The sequence below is a fragment of the Giraffa tippelskirchi genome, chromosome 3 (genome assembly GCF_054371585.1).
Source record: "Giraffa tippelskirchi isolate mGirTip1 chromosome 3, T2T-mGirTip1v1.2.pri, whole genome shotgun sequence".
NCBI classification, from domain to species: Eukaryota; Metazoa; Chordata; class Mammalia; order Artiodactyla; family Giraffidae; genus Giraffa; species Giraffa tippelskirchi.
The window spans coordinates 126,209,746-126,230,851 of NC_137277.1; the positions used below are offsets into that span (position 1 = coordinate 126,209,746).

The 21,106-nt window shown below is 39.3% G+C and overlaps 1 long non-coding RNA gene across 2 annotated transcripts in view; it reads left to right on the top strand.

The window, feature by feature from the left end:
* Positions 1–21,106, top strand: part of LOC145541809 (uncharacterized) — a 474,179-nt gene that overhangs the window by 259,795 nt on the left and 193,278 nt on the right. Inside the window, exon 4 of one of the 2 annotated variants that reach the window (XR_014079305.1) lies at positions 17,193–17,261. This is a non-coding gene — a long non-coding RNA (uncharacterized LOC145541809). Of the gene's footprint in view, positions 1–305; positions 472–17,192; positions 17,262–21,106 lie in introns of those variants that run through there. The other variant, XR_014079306.1, reaches the window with a different exon arrangement.

Here is a 21,106-nt window from a genome sequence, read left to right on the forward strand (position 1 = left end):
CTGAGCAACCAGGTGTGCTTTCTGCTAAGGCTATGCAGTGGCCAGATTCATAATTCATCATTTTATATTTGCTTTCCCTCCTTCTTCACCTCATTTTCTTTTTTCTCTAATCTAACTTTCTTGGAATTGTATGCCTAATGAAACATTAAATGTCTATTTTGCCTCAGGTTTTGTGTTCTAGAAAATTTGGGCTTAGAAAAAGTTGTTTTTCAGTTGCTCAGTTGTGTCCAACTCTTTGCAACTCCATCGACTACAGCATTTCAGGCTTCCCTGTCCCTCACGATCTCCTCAAGTTTGCTCAAACTGGGAGGGGGCTAAGATGGCGGAGGAATAGGATGGGGAGACCACTCTCTGCTCCACAAATTTATAGAAAGAACATCTGAACGCTGAGCAAACTTCACAAAACTACTTCTGAATGCTGGCAGAGGACGTCAGGCATCCAGAAAGACAGCTCATTATCTTCGAAAGCAGGTAGGAGAAATTATAAAAGATAAAAAGAGAGACTAAAGAGTTAGGGACGGAGACCCGTCCCGGGGAGGGAGTCGTAAAAGAGGGGAAATTTCCAAGCACCAGGAAACCCTCTCACCGGCGGGTTTGGGGGAAGATTTCGAATCTCGGAGGGCAACATAACTGGGAGAAAAAATAAATAAAACCCAAAGATTACGTGCCTAAAGGCAACGCCCAGCAAAGAACCCCAGACGCTTGCATCCGCTACCAGCAAGTGGGGGCTGAACGGAGAGGAGCGGACGGCACTGCTTAGGGTAAGGACTGGGCCCGAATGCCCTGAGGGTAATCTGAGGTAGCTAACGTGAGATAGTAACCTAAACTGTGAGAAAGCCAGAGAGAGAAAACTATCCCGCGAAAAGCTCAAATCTAAGGCACTGCCGGCCCGCTCACAGAACAAAGGGCTGAGCGACAGCAGAGGAGAGCTAGCCGGCTGCGGACCGCCCCACCCCCCGCCAGACACAGCAGGCAGGCGGGGCCCGCCAGAGCCGGAAAGGGGCAAACTCGGCCCCAGAGAGGGCACCCCCTACCAAACTGCAAACAGGCTCCCAGTTTCTAAGCAAAGACTGCCTGAGATCCCGGAGGGTCGCCAGCCTCCGGGAGGGTCGCAGCCAGAGACCAGCTCCCCAGAACTGACACAAAGCACACCGGTTCCGGGCGCGCCCGTAAACTGAGGCGGGGACCAGGGAGGTGATAAGCGGCACCGCCCCAACAGGGGAGAATGCGCTCGCCAAACTCCTGGCTGCCTGAGCTGCTCCGACCGGGAACGGCACAAACCGCGGGCGCAACTGAGTCTGCGCCTTTGTGGAGTAACCGGGAACCTGAACCTGAGTGGCTTAGACGTGGGAAGTGCACACATCTCAGGGCCCACTCCCCGGCCGAGTAACCTGAAGCCTGAGCAGGGTAGACAGGGAAAGCACACACGCTGTGAGCGGGGGCGAACCCAGTGCGGCCGAGACACTGCGAGCTCTCCGCATACACGCCAGTGATATAGGTTTGCAGTGTTCCTCCCTCCCCACAGCACGACTGAACAAGCGAACCTAAAGAGACCACCTCCGCCCCTTTGTGGCAGGGCGGAAACTAGATACTGAAGAGACCTCCAAACAGAAGCCAAATAAACAGAGGGAAGCCCGTTGGAAGTGACAGGCCAACAGATTCAAATCCCTGTAGTTAACACCGACTGCATTGAAAGGGGCCTATAGATCTTGAAAAGTATAAGCAGGAACAAGGATCTATCTGAAACGGAACAGACCCCACACTGCTCACAACAGCCCCAGAGAAAGTCCGGGATATATATTTTTACTATTATCATTTTTTTAAATATTTTTTTAAAAATTTTTTCTTTCCTTTTTCTTTAAGTCCTCTATTACACCTTTAATTTTCATTTTCATAACCCGCTATTACCTTGCAAAAAAAAAAAAACACACCTATTTTTACAGCAAACCGCATACATATATATTATACCTTTTATGTTTTCTTTTTTACTGTTTCTTTCCTGTTTTACTTTTTTTTACTGTTTCTTTTTTTACTGTTTTACTGTTTTTTTTTCTTTTTACACTGTTTTTTTTCTTTTTTTTTATATTGTATGTTTTGTAAGAGTCTAATCTCTACTCCAGATTTTTAACCTTTGTTTTACATATTTGATATCAATTTTGTACATTTAAGAATCCAATCTTTAGTACCCATTTTTACTTAAGAGTGTGATTACTGGCTTGTGATTACTCTCTCCCCCTATTGACGCTCTTTCTTCTCCCCCAGGGAACCTCTATCTCCCCCCCTCCTCCTTCTCTTCTCAACCCAATTCTGTGAATCTCTGAGGGTGTTCTGGGTACCGGAGAACACTTTGGGAACAGAATACTGCCCATATCTCTCTCTCCCCTCTTGATTCCTCCCTTTCTACTCATGCTCACCTCTATTACCTTCCTCCCCACTCTCTTTGTATCTCTGTGAACCGCTCTGAGGGTTCCAGACTGTGGAGAGCACAGAGGGAAGTGCTTACTGGCTAGACTGCTCTCTCCACGTTTGAGTCCCCCTCTTCTCCTCCTGGTCACCTCAATCTCCCCCCCCCCCCCTTCACCTCTCCATGTAACTCAGTGAACCTTTCTGGGTATCCCTTACTGTGGAGAATCTTTTCACCATTAACGTAAAAGTTTTATTATCGATGCTCTGTGGATGGAGAAGTCTTGAAGCTACTGCAAGAATAAGACTGAAAGCCAGGAGAAACATTAATTAATAAGAGATCATCCAATAGCCTCCACATATACACTGAAACCAAGCTCCACCCAAGAGCCAATAAGTTCCAGAGCAAGACATACCACGCAAATTCTCCAGCAACGCAGAAACATAACCCTGAGCATCAATATACAGGCTGTCCAGAGGCACACCAAATCCATAGACATCTCAAAACTCAATACTGGACACTCCATTGCACTCTAGAGAGAAGAAATCCAGCTCCACCCACCAGAACACTGACACAAGCTCCCTCATCCAGGAAACCTTGACAAGCCACCCGTCCAACCCCACCCACAGTGAGGAACCTCCACAATAAAGAGGAACTTCAAACTACCAGAATATAGAAAGGCCACGCCTAACACAGCAATCTAAACAAGATGAAAAGGCAGAGAAATACTCAGCAAGCAAGGGAAAATGAGAAATGCCCACCAAACCAAACAAAAGAGGAGGAGATAGGGAATCTATCTAAAAAAGAATTTAGAATAATGATAATAAAAATGATCCAAAATCTTGAAAGCAAAATGGAGTTACAGATAAATAGCCTGGAGACAAGGATTGAGAAGATGCAAGAAATGTTTATCGAGGACCTAGAAGAAATAAAAAGAAGTCAATATATAATGAATAATGAAATAAAGGAGATAAAAGACACTCTGGAGGGAACCAACAGTAGAATAACGGAGGCAGAAGATAGGATAAGTGAGGTAGAAGATAGAATGATGGAAATAAACGAAGCAGAGAGGAAAAAAGAAAAAAGAATCAAAAGAAATGAGGAAAACCTCCGGGACCTCTGGGACAATATGAAACGCCCCAACATTCGAATCATAGGAGTCCCAGAAGAAGAAGATGAAAGGAAAGGCCATGAAAAAACTCGAGGAGATAATAGTTGAAAATTTTCCTAAAATGAGGAAGGAAATAGTCACAGAAGTCTAAGAAACCCAGAGAGTCCCAAACAGGATAAACCCAAGGCGAAACACCCCAAGACACATATTAATCAAATTAACAAAGATCAAACACAAAGAACAAATATTAAAAGCAGCAAGGGAAAAACAACAAATAACACACAAGGGGATCCCCATAAGGATAACAGCTGATCTTTCAATAGAAACTCTTCAGGCTAGAAGGGAATGGCAGGACATACTTAAAGTAATGAAAGAGAATAATCTACAGCCCAGGTTACTGTACCCAGCAAGGATCTCATTCAGATATGAAGGAGAATTCAAAAGCTTTACAGACAAGCAAGAGCTGAGGGAATTCAGCACCACCAAACCAGCTCTCCAACAAATGCTAAAGGATCTTCTCTAAACAGGAAACACAGAAGGGACGTTTAAACACGAACTCAAAACAACAAAGTAAATGGCAACGGGATCATACTTATCAATAATTACCTTAAATGTAAATGGGTTGAATGCCCTAACCAAAAGACAAAGGCTGGCTGAATGGATACAAAAACAAGACCCCTATATATGCTGTCTACAAGAGACCCACCTCAAAACTAGGGACACATACAGACTGAAAGTGAAGGGATGAAAAACATATTTCATGCAAACGGAGACCAAAAGAAATCAGGAGTCGCAATACTCATTTCAGATAAAATAGACTTTAAAATAAAGGCTGTGAAAAGGGACAAAGAAGGACACTACATAATGATCAAAGGGTCAATCCAAGAAGAAGATGTAACAATTATAAATATATATGCACCCAACATAGGAGCACCGCAATGTATAAGGCAAATACTAACAAGTATGAAAGGGGAAATTAATAATAACACAATAATAGTGGGAGGCTTTAATACTCCACTCACACATATGGGTAGATCAACTAAACAGAAAATTAACAAGGAAACACAAACTTTAAATGATACAATAGACAAATTAGATTTAACTGATATTTACAGGACTTTCCACCCCAAAACAACCAATTTCACCTTTTTCTCAAGTGCACACGGAACTTTCTCCAGGATAGATCACATCCTGGGCCATAAATCTAGCCTTGGTAAATTCCGAAAAATTGAAATCATCCCAGCCATCTTCTCTGACCACAATGCAGTAAGATTAGACCTCAATTACAGGAAAAAAACTATTAAAAATTCCAACATATGGAGGCTAAACCACACACTTCTGAATAACCAACAAATCACAGATGAAATCAAAAAAGAAATCAAATTATGCATAGAAACGAATGAAAATGAAAACACAACAACCCAAAACCTATGGGACACTGTAAAAACAATGCTAAGGGGAAGGGTCATAGCAATACAGGCGTACCTCAAGAAACAAGAAAAAAATCAAATAAATCAACTAACTCTACACCTAAAGCAACTAGAGAAGGAAGAAATGAAGAATCCCAGGTTCAGTAGAAGGAAAGAAATCTTAAAAATTAGGGCAGAAATAAATGCAAAAGAAACAAAAGAGACCATAGCAAAAATCAACAAAACTAAAAGCTGGTTTTTTGAGAAGATAAACAAAATTGACAAGCCATTAGCCAGACTCATCAAGAAACAACGGGAGAATAATCAGATCAACAAAATTAGAAATGAAAATGGAGAGATCACAACAGACTCCACAGAAATACAAAGGATCATAAGAGACTACTACCAACAGCTATATGCCAATAAAATGGACAACTTGGAAGAAATGGACAAATTCTTAGAAAAGTATAACTTTCCAAAACTGAACCATGAAGAAATAGAAGATCTTAACAGACCCATCACAAGCACGGAAATCGAAACTGTAATCAGAAATCTTCCAGCAAACAAAAGCCCAGGACCAGACAGCTTCACAGCAGAATTCTACCAAAAATTTAGAGAAGAGCTAACACCTATCCTACTCAAACTCTTCCAGAAAATTGCAGAAGATGGTAAACTTCCAAACTCATTCTATGAGGCCACCATCACCCTAATTCCAAAACCAGACAAAGATGCCACAAAAAAAGAAAACTAGAAGCCAATATCACTGATGAACATAGATGCAAAAATCCTTAATAAAATTCTAGCAAACAGAATCCAACATCATATTAAAAAGATCATACATCATGACCAAGTGGGCTTTATCCCAGGAATGCAAGGTTTCTTTAACATCCACAAATCAATCAATGTAATACACCACATTAACAAATTGAAAGTTAAAAACCATATGATTATCTCAATAGATGCAGAAAAAGCCTTTGACAAAATTCAACATCCATTTATGAAAACCATGACCAAGTGGGCTTTATCCCAGGAATGCAAGATTTCTTTAACATCCACAAATCAATCAATGTAATACACCACATTAACAAATTGAAAGATAAAAACCATATGATTATCTCAATAGATGCAGAAAAAGCCTTTGACAAAATTCAACATCCATTTATGATAGAAACCCTCCAGAAAGCTGGAATAGAAGGAACATACCTCAACATAATAAAAGCTATATATGACAAACCCACAGCAAACATTATCCTCAATGGTGAAAAATTGAAAGCATTTCCCCTAAAGTCGGGAACGAGGCAAGGATGCCCACTTTCACCACTACTATTCAACATAGCTTTGGAAGTTTTGGCCACAGCAATCAGAGCAGAAAAAGAAATAAAAGGAATCCAGATAGGGAAAGAAGAAGTAAAACTCTCACTGTTTGCAGATGACATGATCCTCTACATAGAAAACCCTAAAGATTCTACCAGAAAATTACTAGAGCTAATCAATGAATATAGTAAAGTTACAGGATATAAAATTAACACACAGAAATCCCTTGCATTCCTATACTCCAATAATGAGAAAACAGAAAGAGAAATTAAGGAAACAATACCATTCACCATTGCAACAAAAAGAATAAAATACTTAGGAATATATCTACCTAAAGAAACAAAAGACTTATATATAGAAAACTATAAAACACTGATGAAAGAAATCAAAGAGGACACAAACAGATGGAGAAATATACCGTGTTCATGGATTGGAAGAATTAATATAGTGAAAATGAGTATACTACACAAAGCAATCTATAGATTCAATGCAATCCCTATCAAGCTACCAATGGTATTTTTCACAGAATTAGAACAAATCATCTCACAATTTGTATGGAAATATAAGAAACCTTGAATAGCCAAAGCAATCTTGAGAAAGAAGAATGGAACTGGAGGAATCAACCTGCCTGACTTCAGGCTCTACTACAAAGCCACAGTCATCAAGACAGTATGGTACTTGCACAAAGATAGAATATAGATCAATGGAACAAAATAGAAAGCCCAGAGATAAACCCACGCACCTATGGACACCTTATCTTCGACAAAGGAGGCAAGAATATACAATGGAGAAAAGACAATCTCTTTAACAAGTGGTGCTGGGAAAACTGGTCAACCACTTGTAAAAGAATGAAACTAGAACACTTCCTAACACCATACACAAAAATAAACTCAAAATGGATTAAAGATCTAAACGTAAGACCAGAAACTATAAAACTCCTAGAGGAAAACATAGGCAAAACACTCTCCGACATAAATCACAGCAGGATCCTCCATGACCCACCTCCCAGAATATTGGAAATAAAAGCAAAAATAAACAAATGGGACCTAATTAAAATTAAAAGCTTTTGCACAACAAAGGAAACTATAAGCAAGGTGAAAAGACATCCTTCAGAATGGGAGAAAATAATAGCAAACGAAGCAACAGACAAACAATTAATCTCAAAAATATACAAGCAACTTCTGCAGCTGAATTCCAGAAAAATAAACGACCCAATCAAAAAATGGGCCAAAGAACTAAACAGACATTTCTCCAAAGAAGACATACAGATGGCTAACAAACACATGAAAAGATGCTCAACATCACTCATTATTAGAGAAATGCAAATCAAAACCACAATGAGGTATCATTTCACACCAGTCAGAATGGCTGCTATCCAAAAGTCTATAAGCAATAAATGCTGGAGAGGGTGTGGAGAAAAAGGAACCCTCTTACACTGTTGGTGGGAATGCAAACTAGTACAGCCACTATGGAGAACAGTGTGGAGATTCCTTAAAAAACTGGGAATAGAACTGCCATATGACCCAGCAATCCCACTGCTGGGCATACACACCGAAGAAACCAGAATTGAAAGAGACGCGTGTACCCCAATGTTCATCGCAGCACTGTTTACAATAGCCAGGACATGGAAGCAACCTAGATGTCCATCAGCAGACGAATGGATAAGGAAGCTGTGGTACATATGCACAATGGAATATTACTCAGCCATTAAAAAAAATACATTTGAATCGGTTCTACTGAGATGGATGAAACTGGAGCCCATTATACAGAGTGAAGTAAGCCAGAAAGAAAAACACCAATACAGTATACTAATGCATATATATGGAATTTGAAAGATGGTAACGATAACCCTATATGCAAGATAGAATAAGAGACACAGATGCATAGAACAATCTTATGGACTCTGAGGGAGAAGGTGAGGGTGGGACGTTCTGGGAGAATAGCATTGAAACATGTATATTATCATATGTGAAACAGAACATCATTCCAGGTTCGATGCATGAGACAAATGCATCAGGGCTGGGGCAATGGGATGACCCAGAGGGATGGGATGGGGAGGGAGGTGGGAGGGGGGTCCAGGAAGGGGAACACATGTAAACCCATGGCTGATTCATGTCAATGTATGGCAAAAACTACTACAATATTGTAAAGTAATTAGCCCCCAACTAAAATAAATAAATTTATTTAAAAAAAAATAAAGTTTGCTCAAACTCATGTCCATTAAGTCGGTGATGCCATCTATCCATCTCATCCTATGTTGCCCTCTTCTCCTCCTGTCCTCAATCTTTCCAAGCATGAGGGTCTTTTCCAGTGAGTCAACTCTTTGCACCAAATGGCCAAAGTATTGGAGATTTAGCTTCAGCAACAATCCTTGCAATAAATATTCAGGGTTGATTTCCTTTAGGATGGACTGGTTTTATCTCCTTGTAGTCCAAGGGACTCTCAAGAGTCTTCTCCAGTACCATGGTTTGAAACCATCAATTCTTTGGCACTCAGCCTTGCTTGTGGTCCAACTCTCATATCTGTACACCACTACTGGAAAAACCATAGATTTGACCGTGTGGATCTTTGTCAGCAAAGTGATATCTCTGCTTTTTAATACACTGTCTAGGTTTGTCATAGCTTTTCTTCCAAGGAGCAAGTGTCTCTTAATTTCATGGCTGCAGTCACTATCCACAGTGACTTTGGAGCCCAGGAAAGTACAATTACACTGAAAAAAAAATTACACCACCCTACCTTTTAATCAGATATATGGTTGCAAATATATATATATTTTTGTTTTCATTAATTGTTAATACTTACATCATAAGAAGAGTTATGTTGATATGTGTGTGTGTGTGTGTGTATATATATATATATATATATATATAATATTATAAAGCAAGATATTCCTTTTTGAGCATTCGATAGCGGTAAAGAACCTTTCTGAGTATATGTTCAGGTGCAATGAAATCCTTTAAGTGATGAGTTCTAGTGCTTTAATTTTGTAGCTAAATAAAACAAAGCCTGAATTAGTTCTTTATTCTTCTCTGAATTACACTATAAAACTGTTACTACTCTCCACAGAAGCCATCGTTAGGAAAATATGAAGTTGCTAAACAGAGCATCATTAGGACACCCTAGATTACATTTTTTTTTCTTAATGTTGGAAAGATAGTTGGTAGCATTAACTTTCATAACTTCATGATGCAGAGAGAACTTGATTAGCCTTTTGCCCAAGCTTTAGCCTACTATGCAGAGGGGAGAAGGGATTCAAGGATATTTTCATCTTATTTTGTGTTGCAGGGTGACGTGGGTGTAGGCAAGGGGAGAAATGGTTAGAGTCTGAGATAAATAAAAATTGTGAAAACCTGGGCAACTGAAGCCTATCTCTGACTTGTCATCTCTCCATGGTGTTCTCAGTACCAGCAATCATAATCCTAACCCACATTTGTAGTTTCTGATCTAGGAGGGGCTAACAGTCCCTCTGTGAATATATTTTCAAATGTGTACATGTTGTTCAAAACATTTCATTTACTGTGACAATGTTGGGAACAGCAGATAACCCTTAAATTACAGATCTGAATCTATAGTGTGATGTTCTCGGTCACGCATATCCTCGTACACTCATCCTGTGTCTGCCATGCAAATAGAGATAGATTCATACAGGGGATTTCGACTGCACTATTAATGAAGCCCAGTTTTTTATTTTTTTCATCTGTTACTCTGTGGATGTTTTTCTGAGTTGGCCTCACTTTCAGAACCCTGAAACTTAGTTGGGCACAGGCAGAAGGAAGAGCATGGATTCTCTGGAGAGTCTCCAAGGGAGATTTCTTCAGATCAGAAGAGTAGGTGGATATATAGGAATTACATTGGCTTTTCATATTTGCTTAATCTGGAAAATGGATGTGGTGCTTTAGTGAACTCCTGAAAAGAGTATACTCAGCCAACCATGAGTGCAGGGTCTCAACACAGGTGTAGGGGGAAGGAGGATTTTTAATGGAGTGGAAATATGTCAGCAATGTTTCTAGTTGCCAGAAAGCCAGATACACCTGTATTGGCTTAGAATGAGGTCTATGTGGATTTATAAAATGGAAACCTCATTTGAAGTCTAACTAGATTAAAGGCATCGATGGACCCAGGCCAGTTTTATCCTGTAGTTGGGAGAACTGGGGCTCTCTTGCGTAGTTACGTACTGAAACACGTGCTTTTGCAGTGCTTTACTGATGAAAAAGCAATATTTAACTAACTGCTGTCATCTGGAAACCATGTCTTAAATTCAGAGAGTTGCCGCTTCTCAAATTGCAGCTTCCTGCTGGTGACTTACATGCCAGGTCAGAGGGCAAAAAGAGAAAGCTAAAAATGCAAATAGTACCCTTTCCATGATTCAGTGTTTTCTCTGACCACTTCATGTTTCTGAAGTAAAGACTTTATAGTAAAATCTTAAGAAAATGTCTTAATTTTTCTCAAAATAATTCATACACAAAGTTACAGAAAGTAGAATGAAATATAATATTTCTTATAATGATGAAGACAACATCGAAGTCTTAGTGTCCATGAATCACTCTGGAATGATTATATATGATGGATAACTTGAATATATGTATTTTCAGTACTCTATTTTAGGAAATGTGATAAAGATGCTGCTAATTGTTTGACACTTATGTAGGGGTCTATGTCTGTATGTTTTTCCTTTGAAGCTCTGAACAATTGAATCTTGTAGAAATGGTTCTGTGCCACTTTTAGTGCCTAGGTCTTAAGAGACTATCAACTTCTACATCCTGTCTTTTAGAATACTTATACTTGGAATCCAGTTTCAATACGGTGAAAAAACTCAATTACCCTAGTGTAGAAGTCCATGTATGAAAAAACTAAGACCCTCAACTGATGGTATTCCCTGACTTTCCAGTCAACAGCCAGCACTTACTTGCAATTGTTTGAATGAGCCATCTCTGAAGTGGATACTTCATGTCCACATGAACTGGCCCAGCTAATTCCATGCAGAGGAAAAGCACTGCCTAGCCAAGCCTTGGCCAAAGTCTTGATCCAGAAAATTCTGAGATATAGTAAAACAGTGGCTGATTAAACTCACTGGATTTCGAGCTAATTTGTTATGCAGCAAAAGCTAGCCAGAACAGAAATTTTGGCATAGGGATGATTAAGAGATCTGGTTTCAAATTCTGGCTCTAACATTTAATAGCTATGTGATTTTGGAGACAGATATTAAGCCCTTCAAGGGCTTCCCAGGTGACTCGGGGGTAAAGAATCTGCCTCCCAATGCAGGAGATGGAGGTTCGATCCCTGGGTCAGGAAGATTCCCTGGAGAAGGAAATGGCACCCCCCCCCACTCCAGTATGCTTGCCTGGAAAATCCCATGGACAGAGGAACCTGGCGGGCTACAGTCCATGGGGTCACAAAAGAGTCAGATACGACTTAGTAACTAAGCAACAACAACATTAAACCTTTCTCAACCTTAGTTTTGTTATCTCTAAAATGGCAGTAATAATATATATTTTAAAAACCAAGATGAGCATTAAGGCTATAATATGTAAATTGAATATTACATTTCCTGAAAAATGATAGTAACTCCAAACAGAAGCAATTATTTGTTATTCATCAAACATTTAGCCCACTTCTCTGTACCTTCTTCTTCCTAAGCAGTTTTTCATATTAGGGTATTGCCAAAGGTAACACCATTTTTGAAAATCAGTTTAGCAAAGTGATTCAAAGCTTTAAAATGTTCATATATCTTTCATTGGGTAATTCTATTTTATGAGTCTATTCTAAGGAAATATTCCTAAATACTGACCATAATAAATTGATTCATGAAATAAAATGCTTATATAATACTCTGATCTCTGAGCAATACTTATAAATGCAAAAGTCTTTTGGTTTCATCACTGTATTATCTAGACATAAACCAAAGTTTTCAGCAATGGTTGAAACTCTCCTCAAGTTGAAACGATCCCCAACATCTTAACTTAGAAAATATTAACAACACTGGAATCAAGATTGCCAGGAGAAATATCAATAACCTCAGATATGCAGATGACACCACACTTATGGCAGAAAGCGAAGAAGAACTAAATAGCCTCTTGATGCAATTGAAAGAGAAGAGTGAAAAAGTTGGCTTAAAAATCAACATTCAGAAGGCTAAGATCATCCAGTCCCGTCACTTCATGGCAAATAGATGGGGAAACAATGGAAACCATGACAGACTTTATTTTCTTGGGCTCCAAAGTCATTGCAGATGGTGACTGAAGCCATGAAATTAAAAGGTGCTTGCTCCTTGGAAGAAAAGTTATGACTAACCTAGACAGCGTATTAAAAAGCAGAGACATTACTTTGCCAACAAAGGTCTGTCTTGTCAAAGCTATGGTTTTTCCAGTAGTCATGTATGAATGTGAGAGTTGGTTTATAAAGAAAGCTGAGTGCCAAAGAATTGATGCTTTTGAATTGTGGTGTTGGAGAAGATTTTGAGAGTCCCTTGGACTACAAGAAGATCCAACCAGTCCATCCCAAAGGAAATCAGTCCTGAATATTCTTTGGAAGGATTGATGTTGAAGATGAAACTCCAATACTTTGGCCACCTGATGCGAAGAACTGACTTATTGGAAAAGACCCTGATGCTGGGAAAGATTGAAGGCAGGAGGAGAAGGGGACGACAGAGGATGAGATGGTTGTATGGCATCACCGACTCGATGAACATGAGTTTGAGTAGGCTCCGGGAGTTGGCAATGGACAGGGAGGCCTGGCATGCTGCAGCCCCTGGTGTTGCAAAGAGTCAGACACAATTGAGCGACTGGACCAAACTGATTAGGTTAAGTACATACACTATAGGGCTTCCCAGGTGTTGCTAGTGGTAAAGAAACCACCTGTCAATGCAGAAGACATAAAAGATGCGTGTTTGATACCTGAGGCAGGAAGATCCCCTGGAGGAAGGCATGGTACCCACTCCAGTATTCTTGTCTGGGGAATGCCATGGACAGAGGAGACTGGTGGGCTATGGTCCATAGGGTCACAAAGAGCTGGGCATGACTGAAATGACTTAGCATGTGTACACACATAATTGTGTAACTTTTAAGAAGTGCTTTTCATTCAACAAATATTTATTGAATACCAACAAAATGGTAGATTCTGGGTAAGTTCCTAGGAGAACAGGAATGAAACCACAGCCTCTAATTTTTCCTGGAGAGACTCATGAGGGGTCATATTGGCCAGAGTCAGTCCTGCTTCTCATGCATTCCATAAATGTCTATCTCTATGCCTGGAATTGTCACAGTCTTTTTACTCAGAACCATCTTCCCTATGTTACCAATCAAGGTGAAGGGGATAGTCACTCAGTCATGCCCGACTCTTTGTGACCACATGGACTTTAGCCTGCCAGGCTCCTCTGTCCATGGAATTCTCCAGGCAGTAATACTGGAGTGGCTTGTCATTCCCCTCTCTAGTTGCTAGTCAAAGCATGATTCAATTTGAGCTCTCCCTCCTCCTGGATCTGAGCTATACATTTTCTAGCTCCAGTGTATCCCCATGGTGCTGGCTTCTTGCAGTGCTCACTGTCTACTCATCCCTAGTTATTCTGTGTAGTTAGTTTTCTTTTTAAGTAACGGCATATTATTTTCACAACTAGGTAAATTTTTTTGATTAATCTCAAATATAATATTTCTTATATATACCTGATACCTGGATATCTTATTAAAATACATATTCTGATTCAGTTGGTTTGGGGTGAAATCCTGTATTCTTCATAGATTCCAAGAGGTAAAGAGAAAAAAATGCTTTCAAGTGACAATGTGCCAGGTGGGTTATGACATTTTGCTTTTAATACCTTACAATATAAAGTTGCCTAGAAGACAGTTTCTTCATAGATGCCAAACTCCCAGGTGGTGTCCTTGCTCCTTGGACCTAAGACCACACTTTGAGTCACAATAGCAAGGATGATGAGAGCAGGGACTAGCATATTACTCTTTTTCCGACACCTTGGGCAGTGCCTTGCATAAGGGTAAAGTGTTCAGTAAATGTTTCTGGTGGGGAAAAATAAAGGAAGAATACAAACCTTGGGACAATACTGACCTAGGTTACAGTATCAATTCCACTACTTAATGCTGTGAATTATCATGGATATCTAGTTATTTATAAAACAACTTTTTTGGATTTTTGTGACATCAGAATTAAATTATATATTTTAAAATACTTGGCAGAGTAGTAATCTGTAGCAAGACACTGACAAATAATATTACCTGTTAATGATGATATAGGAAAATTTTACTTTTCCAGACTCAAGAAGATTTCTTCAGTGGTATGATTCTTGTTTTGTACAGAAGCAACTAACTTAGAGGGAAAGTAAATGAAAGTGAAAGTGCTGGTCTCTCAGTTGTTTCTGACTCTTTGCGATCCCGTGGACTGTAGCCTGCCAGGCTCCTCTGTCCATGGAATTCTCCAGGCAAGAATACTGGTGTGGGTTGCCATTCCCTTCTTCAGGGAATTTTTCTGATTCAGGGATTGAATATGGATCTCCTGCATTGCAGGAGGATTCTTTACTGTCTGAGCTACCAGGGAAGCCCAGAGGGAGAGAAGGTACTGATAAAATTTTTGACTTCATTTGTAAGGATTATTACATTTCTAATTTATCAGTTCTAACATATATTCCAAGAGGTACAAGAAAAAAATCAAGACAAATTAAAATATGCCAGGTGGGTTACCACATGTTGTTTCTAGTCGCTCACAATGTAGAGTTGCCTAGAAGAAAATCAAAGCTAATCAATAATACCAAAGGAGAAGACAATGTCACTATCATCTTCTTACTGCTCTGATTCATACCCAGCCTCTTTGGCAGAGATAGTGTCTAGGTATTCTCCAGATGAAACCCTGGCAAAGGCCCTCATTAGGATGACTCAATGAATATTGAGAGGGTCGGCATGAAGCATTTGGTGCTCAGCTAATGGTATTGGAAAAGGAATTGCATGTTGAAGAAATCCCTAAGCTGCACTTGAATCTGCTCCGCTGGCAGAAACAATGGTTACAATATCCCCCAGATTCAGGCAGTTTGTATTGCAAGTCTTTCTTGCGTGAATTATGTCTCAGAGCAGGAAAACAATTAGTGAAGGGAAGTTATTTCTTTTTTTAATTCATAGCTTAAAAATGAGAAGAAATGATAGAAACAGAAAACCACATTTACAACCATAATGGATCTAGATGATGGTCATCAATAGTTGCTAAAACCATTAGATAAGAAACATTAGATGTGAAACTTAATAATAGATCGATCAGACTGACATGACCTGAATTCACTAATTAGTCTTTCCATCACTAAAGGAGGGAAAAATAGGACATACTTTTCTTTTGAAGCAAGGCAATAGAAAGTGTACAGAAATGTTACAATAGATTGTTGACAAAAGAAATAACCCATAACTGATCAGATCTCTAGATCTAACTCCCAGTTTACTGAAAAATATGGGAGATGGAGGTCATGTTAAATGATATGAAGATAATTTAATCAGCCAAATCCAGTGTTCTGTAAGACAAATGATTTAGTTTTTTCAAATAGTAAATACCAAAAAAAAAAAAGGAGAATTGTTATATATTAAAAGGGACTTATACTCACACAATCTAAATATAATATATGAGGACTTTCCTGGTGGTCCAGTGATTAAAACTTTGCCTTCCAATGCAGGGAGTGCAAGCTCAGTCCCTGGTTGGGAAGCTAAGATCCCATATGCCTTGTGACTAAAAAACCAAAACACAAAACGGAAATAATATTGTAACAAATTCAATAAAGACTTAAAAAGTGGTCCACATCAAAAGAGTCTTAAAAATTAAATGCAATGTATGAAATGTGTTTGTTTGGATTGTTACTCAAATAAATTTAAAAAATATTTTTAAATATTCAGGAACATAGAACTTGAAGTAGGTATTAAAATATTATAAGGAATTATTGCTAATCTCATGATGATGTTATTGGAGTCACATTTTTAAAAGTCCTTACCTGTTGAGATGTCTCCTGGAGTATTTCTTGATAAAAGAAGCCCATCTTTACTAGGAAGAGGAAACAGCGACACTCAAATTCAGAGAAGTGAAGTATTTCACTGGATAAATTAGCAAAAAATTGAAGTATTTGTGTTATCAAGTGTAACAAAAGTGAGAGTAAATGAAAACTCATACATTTGGTAGAAGTTTAAAGAATAGAGATTTTAAGCAGCATCTTGGCAATATTTGCCAAAGTTCAGGTTGCATGTCCTCAATTTTAAGAATTCAGGGACTTTCCAGAATGCTTCCAGCTTTGTGAATCAGTAGATCTATATGGAAGCTCCACCTCCTGCTATAGATCTGACTGGACTTGGTTCCTCATTCATATTCAGGCTCAGGACTGTCCCGTGTTTTTAACTTTTGTTATCAATAAATATATTTTCAAAATATTTTAGAAATAGTACTGAAGGTTCCCATAAGCACTTCTCTCACAGTTAATCCTATTTTTAATAACATATTTGTGTAATACATTTGTTATAGTTAATGAAAAATTGATTCACCGTTACTAGCTGCAGTCTATAGATTATTTGGATTTCCTTGGTTTTTACCTAGTGTCCATTCTCTGTTCCAGTATACTGTCTGTGATACCATATATTTATTTGTCATGTTTCTTTAGGGTCTTCTGGGACTGTGGCAGTTAGTTAGACCTTGTTATCAAAGACCCGAATAGTTTTGAGGAGTACTGGGCAGGAATAATGAAGGATGCCCTTCTATTAAATTTTTTCTGGTGTGTTTCTTATGGTTAGCTTCAGGTTATGGCTTTTGGGGAAGAAATTCAGAGAAACAAATTTCCATTTCATTTTTGCTTAAATTGTTTCAGCTTTGGCTGTTCTGCCCCTTTAATGTACTGCTGTCAGTGTGTGTATATTTTCTTTGAGCACTTTCTTACTTTCTGGGCTACAAGATGCTCCAGACTCATTTTGTATATTCCCTGCCGTTGTCCTAGGACCAGCCATTTCTCCAATAATCCCTGGTTCCTTATTGGAAAATGATTTAAGAAACCAATATTTGGGTGGTAAGTGTGCTCATTTCTACTGTGGTATTATTTCTTCTAGGCTTTGTCAGCTGACAGAGCTAAAATAGATCAGTGTATATCCTTATACCTGTAAATATTTCTTTATGCAAAAAAAATACCTATGTTAAGTTAGACACGAGTTCTTACTGAGGTTTCCAGTTCTAATCCATTACCACATGGATCATTCTAGCTAGTTCCCCTTGCTAATCTGTAACCTTCCAAAAGTAAGAAACTTGGCTCTCATCATCCACCATCTATTTACTTAATTCTTCATTTTCAGTGGATATGTATAGCAGTGTTAAAATTATTAATCCCTATCTTATGGGAAACAGTTTTATCAACTTAACTCTACACTAACTATATTCAGTTCCTTTTACCCTTTCTCTTAAAGATTCCATTAATTTTCAAAGTCCCTTAGGTAAATACACTTTCCCTACCCTCTTTGCTAGGTAGCCAAGTGGTAGAGAATCTGCCTACCAGTGCAGAAGATGTAAATTCGATCTTCCCTAGGTCAGGAAGATCCCCTGCAGAGGGAAATGACATCTCACTCCAGTATTCTGTCCTGAAAAATCCCATGGACAGAGGAGCCTGGCGGGCTACAGTCCATGGGGTCACAAAGAGGTGTACATGACTGAGCATGCCTGCATCCTCTTCACTGAACTTGTTTCGTATATTTTAAATACAATTAGATTCTCTTCTCATGATCTGCATTGTTTATTGGGATCCTCTAAATTCCTAAATGATTTTTTAAAGTGTGCATTTATTAAGGTGCATTCTTTGTGTTGTAAATTCCCATGTGGTGCTAGTGGTAAAGAATTCACTTGCTAATGCAGGAAATGAAGGTTTGATCCCTGAGCCAGGAAGATCCCCTGAAGTAGGAAATGGCAACCCACTTCAGTATTCTTCTCTGGAAAATTCCATGGAGAGAGGAGCCTGTGGGGCTATAGTCCATGGGATTGCAAAGGACTGGATATGACTGAACACACATATCACACACATGGGTTTTGATAACTGTATAGTGTCATGTACCACCACTAGTGTTGTTGTTTAGTCCCTAAGTCACATCCAACTCTATTGTGACCCCATGGTAAAATACCCCATGCTTCAGCTATTCATCCTTCTCTTCCTCTCTGTGGCATCAGTCAAACTTTTTACTTATGGTTTTTCCTTTTCCAGAATGCCGTATAAATGGAATGCTATTGTTTGTAACCTTTCTGGAGGGGCTTCCTTTACTTAGCAATATGCATTTAAGGTTCCATTATGTCTTTGTAGCCTGAAGGATTGTTTCTTTATATCACTGAATAGTATTTCATTGTATGATATACTACAGTTTATTTCTACAGTTGCCTATTGAAGAATATCTTGTTTTCAGTCTTTGCTGAAAGGATAAAACCACTATAAACTTTCATAAGCAGGGTTTTGTGTAGACATATACTCAACCCATCTGAATATGCAACTAGGAGCACAAATGCAGGATTGTAGGGTAAAACTATGTTTAAAAGAAACTGTCAAACTTCCATCCAGATGGCTTTAGCATTTTGTATTTCTACCTGCAATTAATTGTATTCCTAATGCCTTCTATTCTTGCCAACATTTGGTATTATTTTTTGAATCTTAGCTACTTTAATAGGTATATAGGCATATCCATTCCCTTCTCCAGTGGGCCACTTTTTGTCAGAACTCTCCACCTTGACCTGACCATCTTGGGTGGCTCTATATGGCATGGCTTAGTTTCACTGAGTTAGACAAGGCTGTGGTTCATGTGATTAGATTGGCTAGTTTTCTGTGATTGTGGTTTCAGTCTGTCTACACTCTGATGCCCTCTCTCAGCACCTACCATCTTATTGGGGTTTCTCTTACCTTGGACATAGGGTATCTCTTCACGGCTACTCCAGCAAAGCACAGCCACTGCTCCTGACCTAGGATGTGGGGTATCTTTGGAGAAGGGAATGGCAAACCACTTCAGGATTCTTGCCTTGAGAACCCCATGAACAGTATGAAAAGGCAAAAAGATAGGACACTGAAAGATGAACTCCCCAGGTGGGTATGTACCCAATATGCTACTGGAGATCAGTGGAGAAATAACTCCAGAAAGAATGAAGGGATGGAGCCAATGCAGAAACAATACCCAGTTGTGGATGTGACTGGTGACAGAAGCAAGGTCCGATGCCGTAAAGAGCAATATTGCATAGGAACCTGGAATGTTAGGTTCATGAATCAAGGCAAACTGGAAGTGGTCAAACAGGAGATGGCAAAAGTGAACGTCAACATTACTAAAATTGACTGGAATGGGTGAATTTAACTCAGATGGCTACTACTGTGGGCAGGAATCCCTTAGAAGAAATGGAGTAGCCATCATGGTCAACAAAAGAGTCCAAAATGCAGTACTTGGATGCAATCTCAAAAACGACAGGATGATCTCTTTTCATTTCCAAGGCAAACCATTCAATATCACGGTAATCCAAGTATATGCCCCGACCAGTAATGCTGAAGAAGCTGAAGTTCAATGGTTCTATGGAGACCTACAAGAACTTTTAGAACGAACACCCAAAAAAGATGTCCTTTTCATTAAAGGGGACTGGAATGCAAAAGTAGGAAGTCAAGAAACACCTGGAATAACAGGGAAATGTGGCCTTGGAGTACAGAATGAAGCAGGGCAAAGGCTAATAGAGTTTTGTCAAGAGAACACACTGGTCACAGTGAACACCCTCTTCCAACAACACAAGAGAAGACTCTACACATGGACATCACCAAAATGGTCAACACCAAAATCAGATTGATTATATTCTTTGCAGCCAAAGATGGAGAAGCTCTATATAGTCAGCAAAAACAAGACTGGGAGCTGACTGTGGCTCAGATCGTGAACTCCTTATTGCCAAATTCAGACTTAAATTGAAGAAAGTTTAGAAAACCACTAGACCATTCAGGTATGACCTAAATCAAATCCCTTACAATTATATAGTGGAAGTGAGAAATAGATTTAAGGGATTAGATCTGATAAACAGAGTGCCTGATGATCTATGGACAAAGGTTCGTGACATTGTACAGGAGACAGGGATCAAGACCATCTCCAAGAAAAAGAAATGCGAAAATGAAAAGTGGCTGTCCGAGGAGGCCTTACAAATAGCTGTGAAAAGAAGAGAAGCAAAAAGCAAAGGAGAGAAGGAAAGATATATCTATTTGAATGCAGAGTTCCAAAGAATAGCAAGGGGAGATAAGAATGCCTGTCTTCAATGGTCAGTGCAAAGAAATAGGGGAAAACAATAGAATGGGAAAGACTAGAAATCTCTTCAAGAAAATTAGAGATACCAAGGGAACATTTCTTGCAAAGATGGGCACAAGAAAGGACAGAAACAGAAGCAGAAGATATTAAGAAGAAGTGGCAAGAATATACAGAAGAACTATACAAAAAAGATCTTTATGACCCAGATAATCACGATGGTGTGATCAGTCACCTAAAGCCAGACATCCGGGAATGTGAAGTCAAGTGGGCCTTAGGAAGCATCACTATGAACAAAGCCAATGGAGGTGATGGAATTCCAGTTGAGCTATTTCAAATCCTAGAAGATGATACTGTGAAAGTGCTGCACTCAATATGCCAGCAAATTTGGAAAACTCAGCAGTGGCCACAGGACTGGAAAAGGTCAGTTTTCATTCCAACCCCAAAGAAAGGCAATGTCAAAGAATGCTCAAACTACTACACAGCTGTACTCATCTCAGTTCAGTTCAGTCGCTCAGTCGTGTCTGACTCTCTGCGACCCCATGACTTGCAGCACGCCAGGCCTCTCTGTCCATCACCAACTCCCGGAGTCTACCCAAACCCATGTTCATCGAGTCGGTGATGC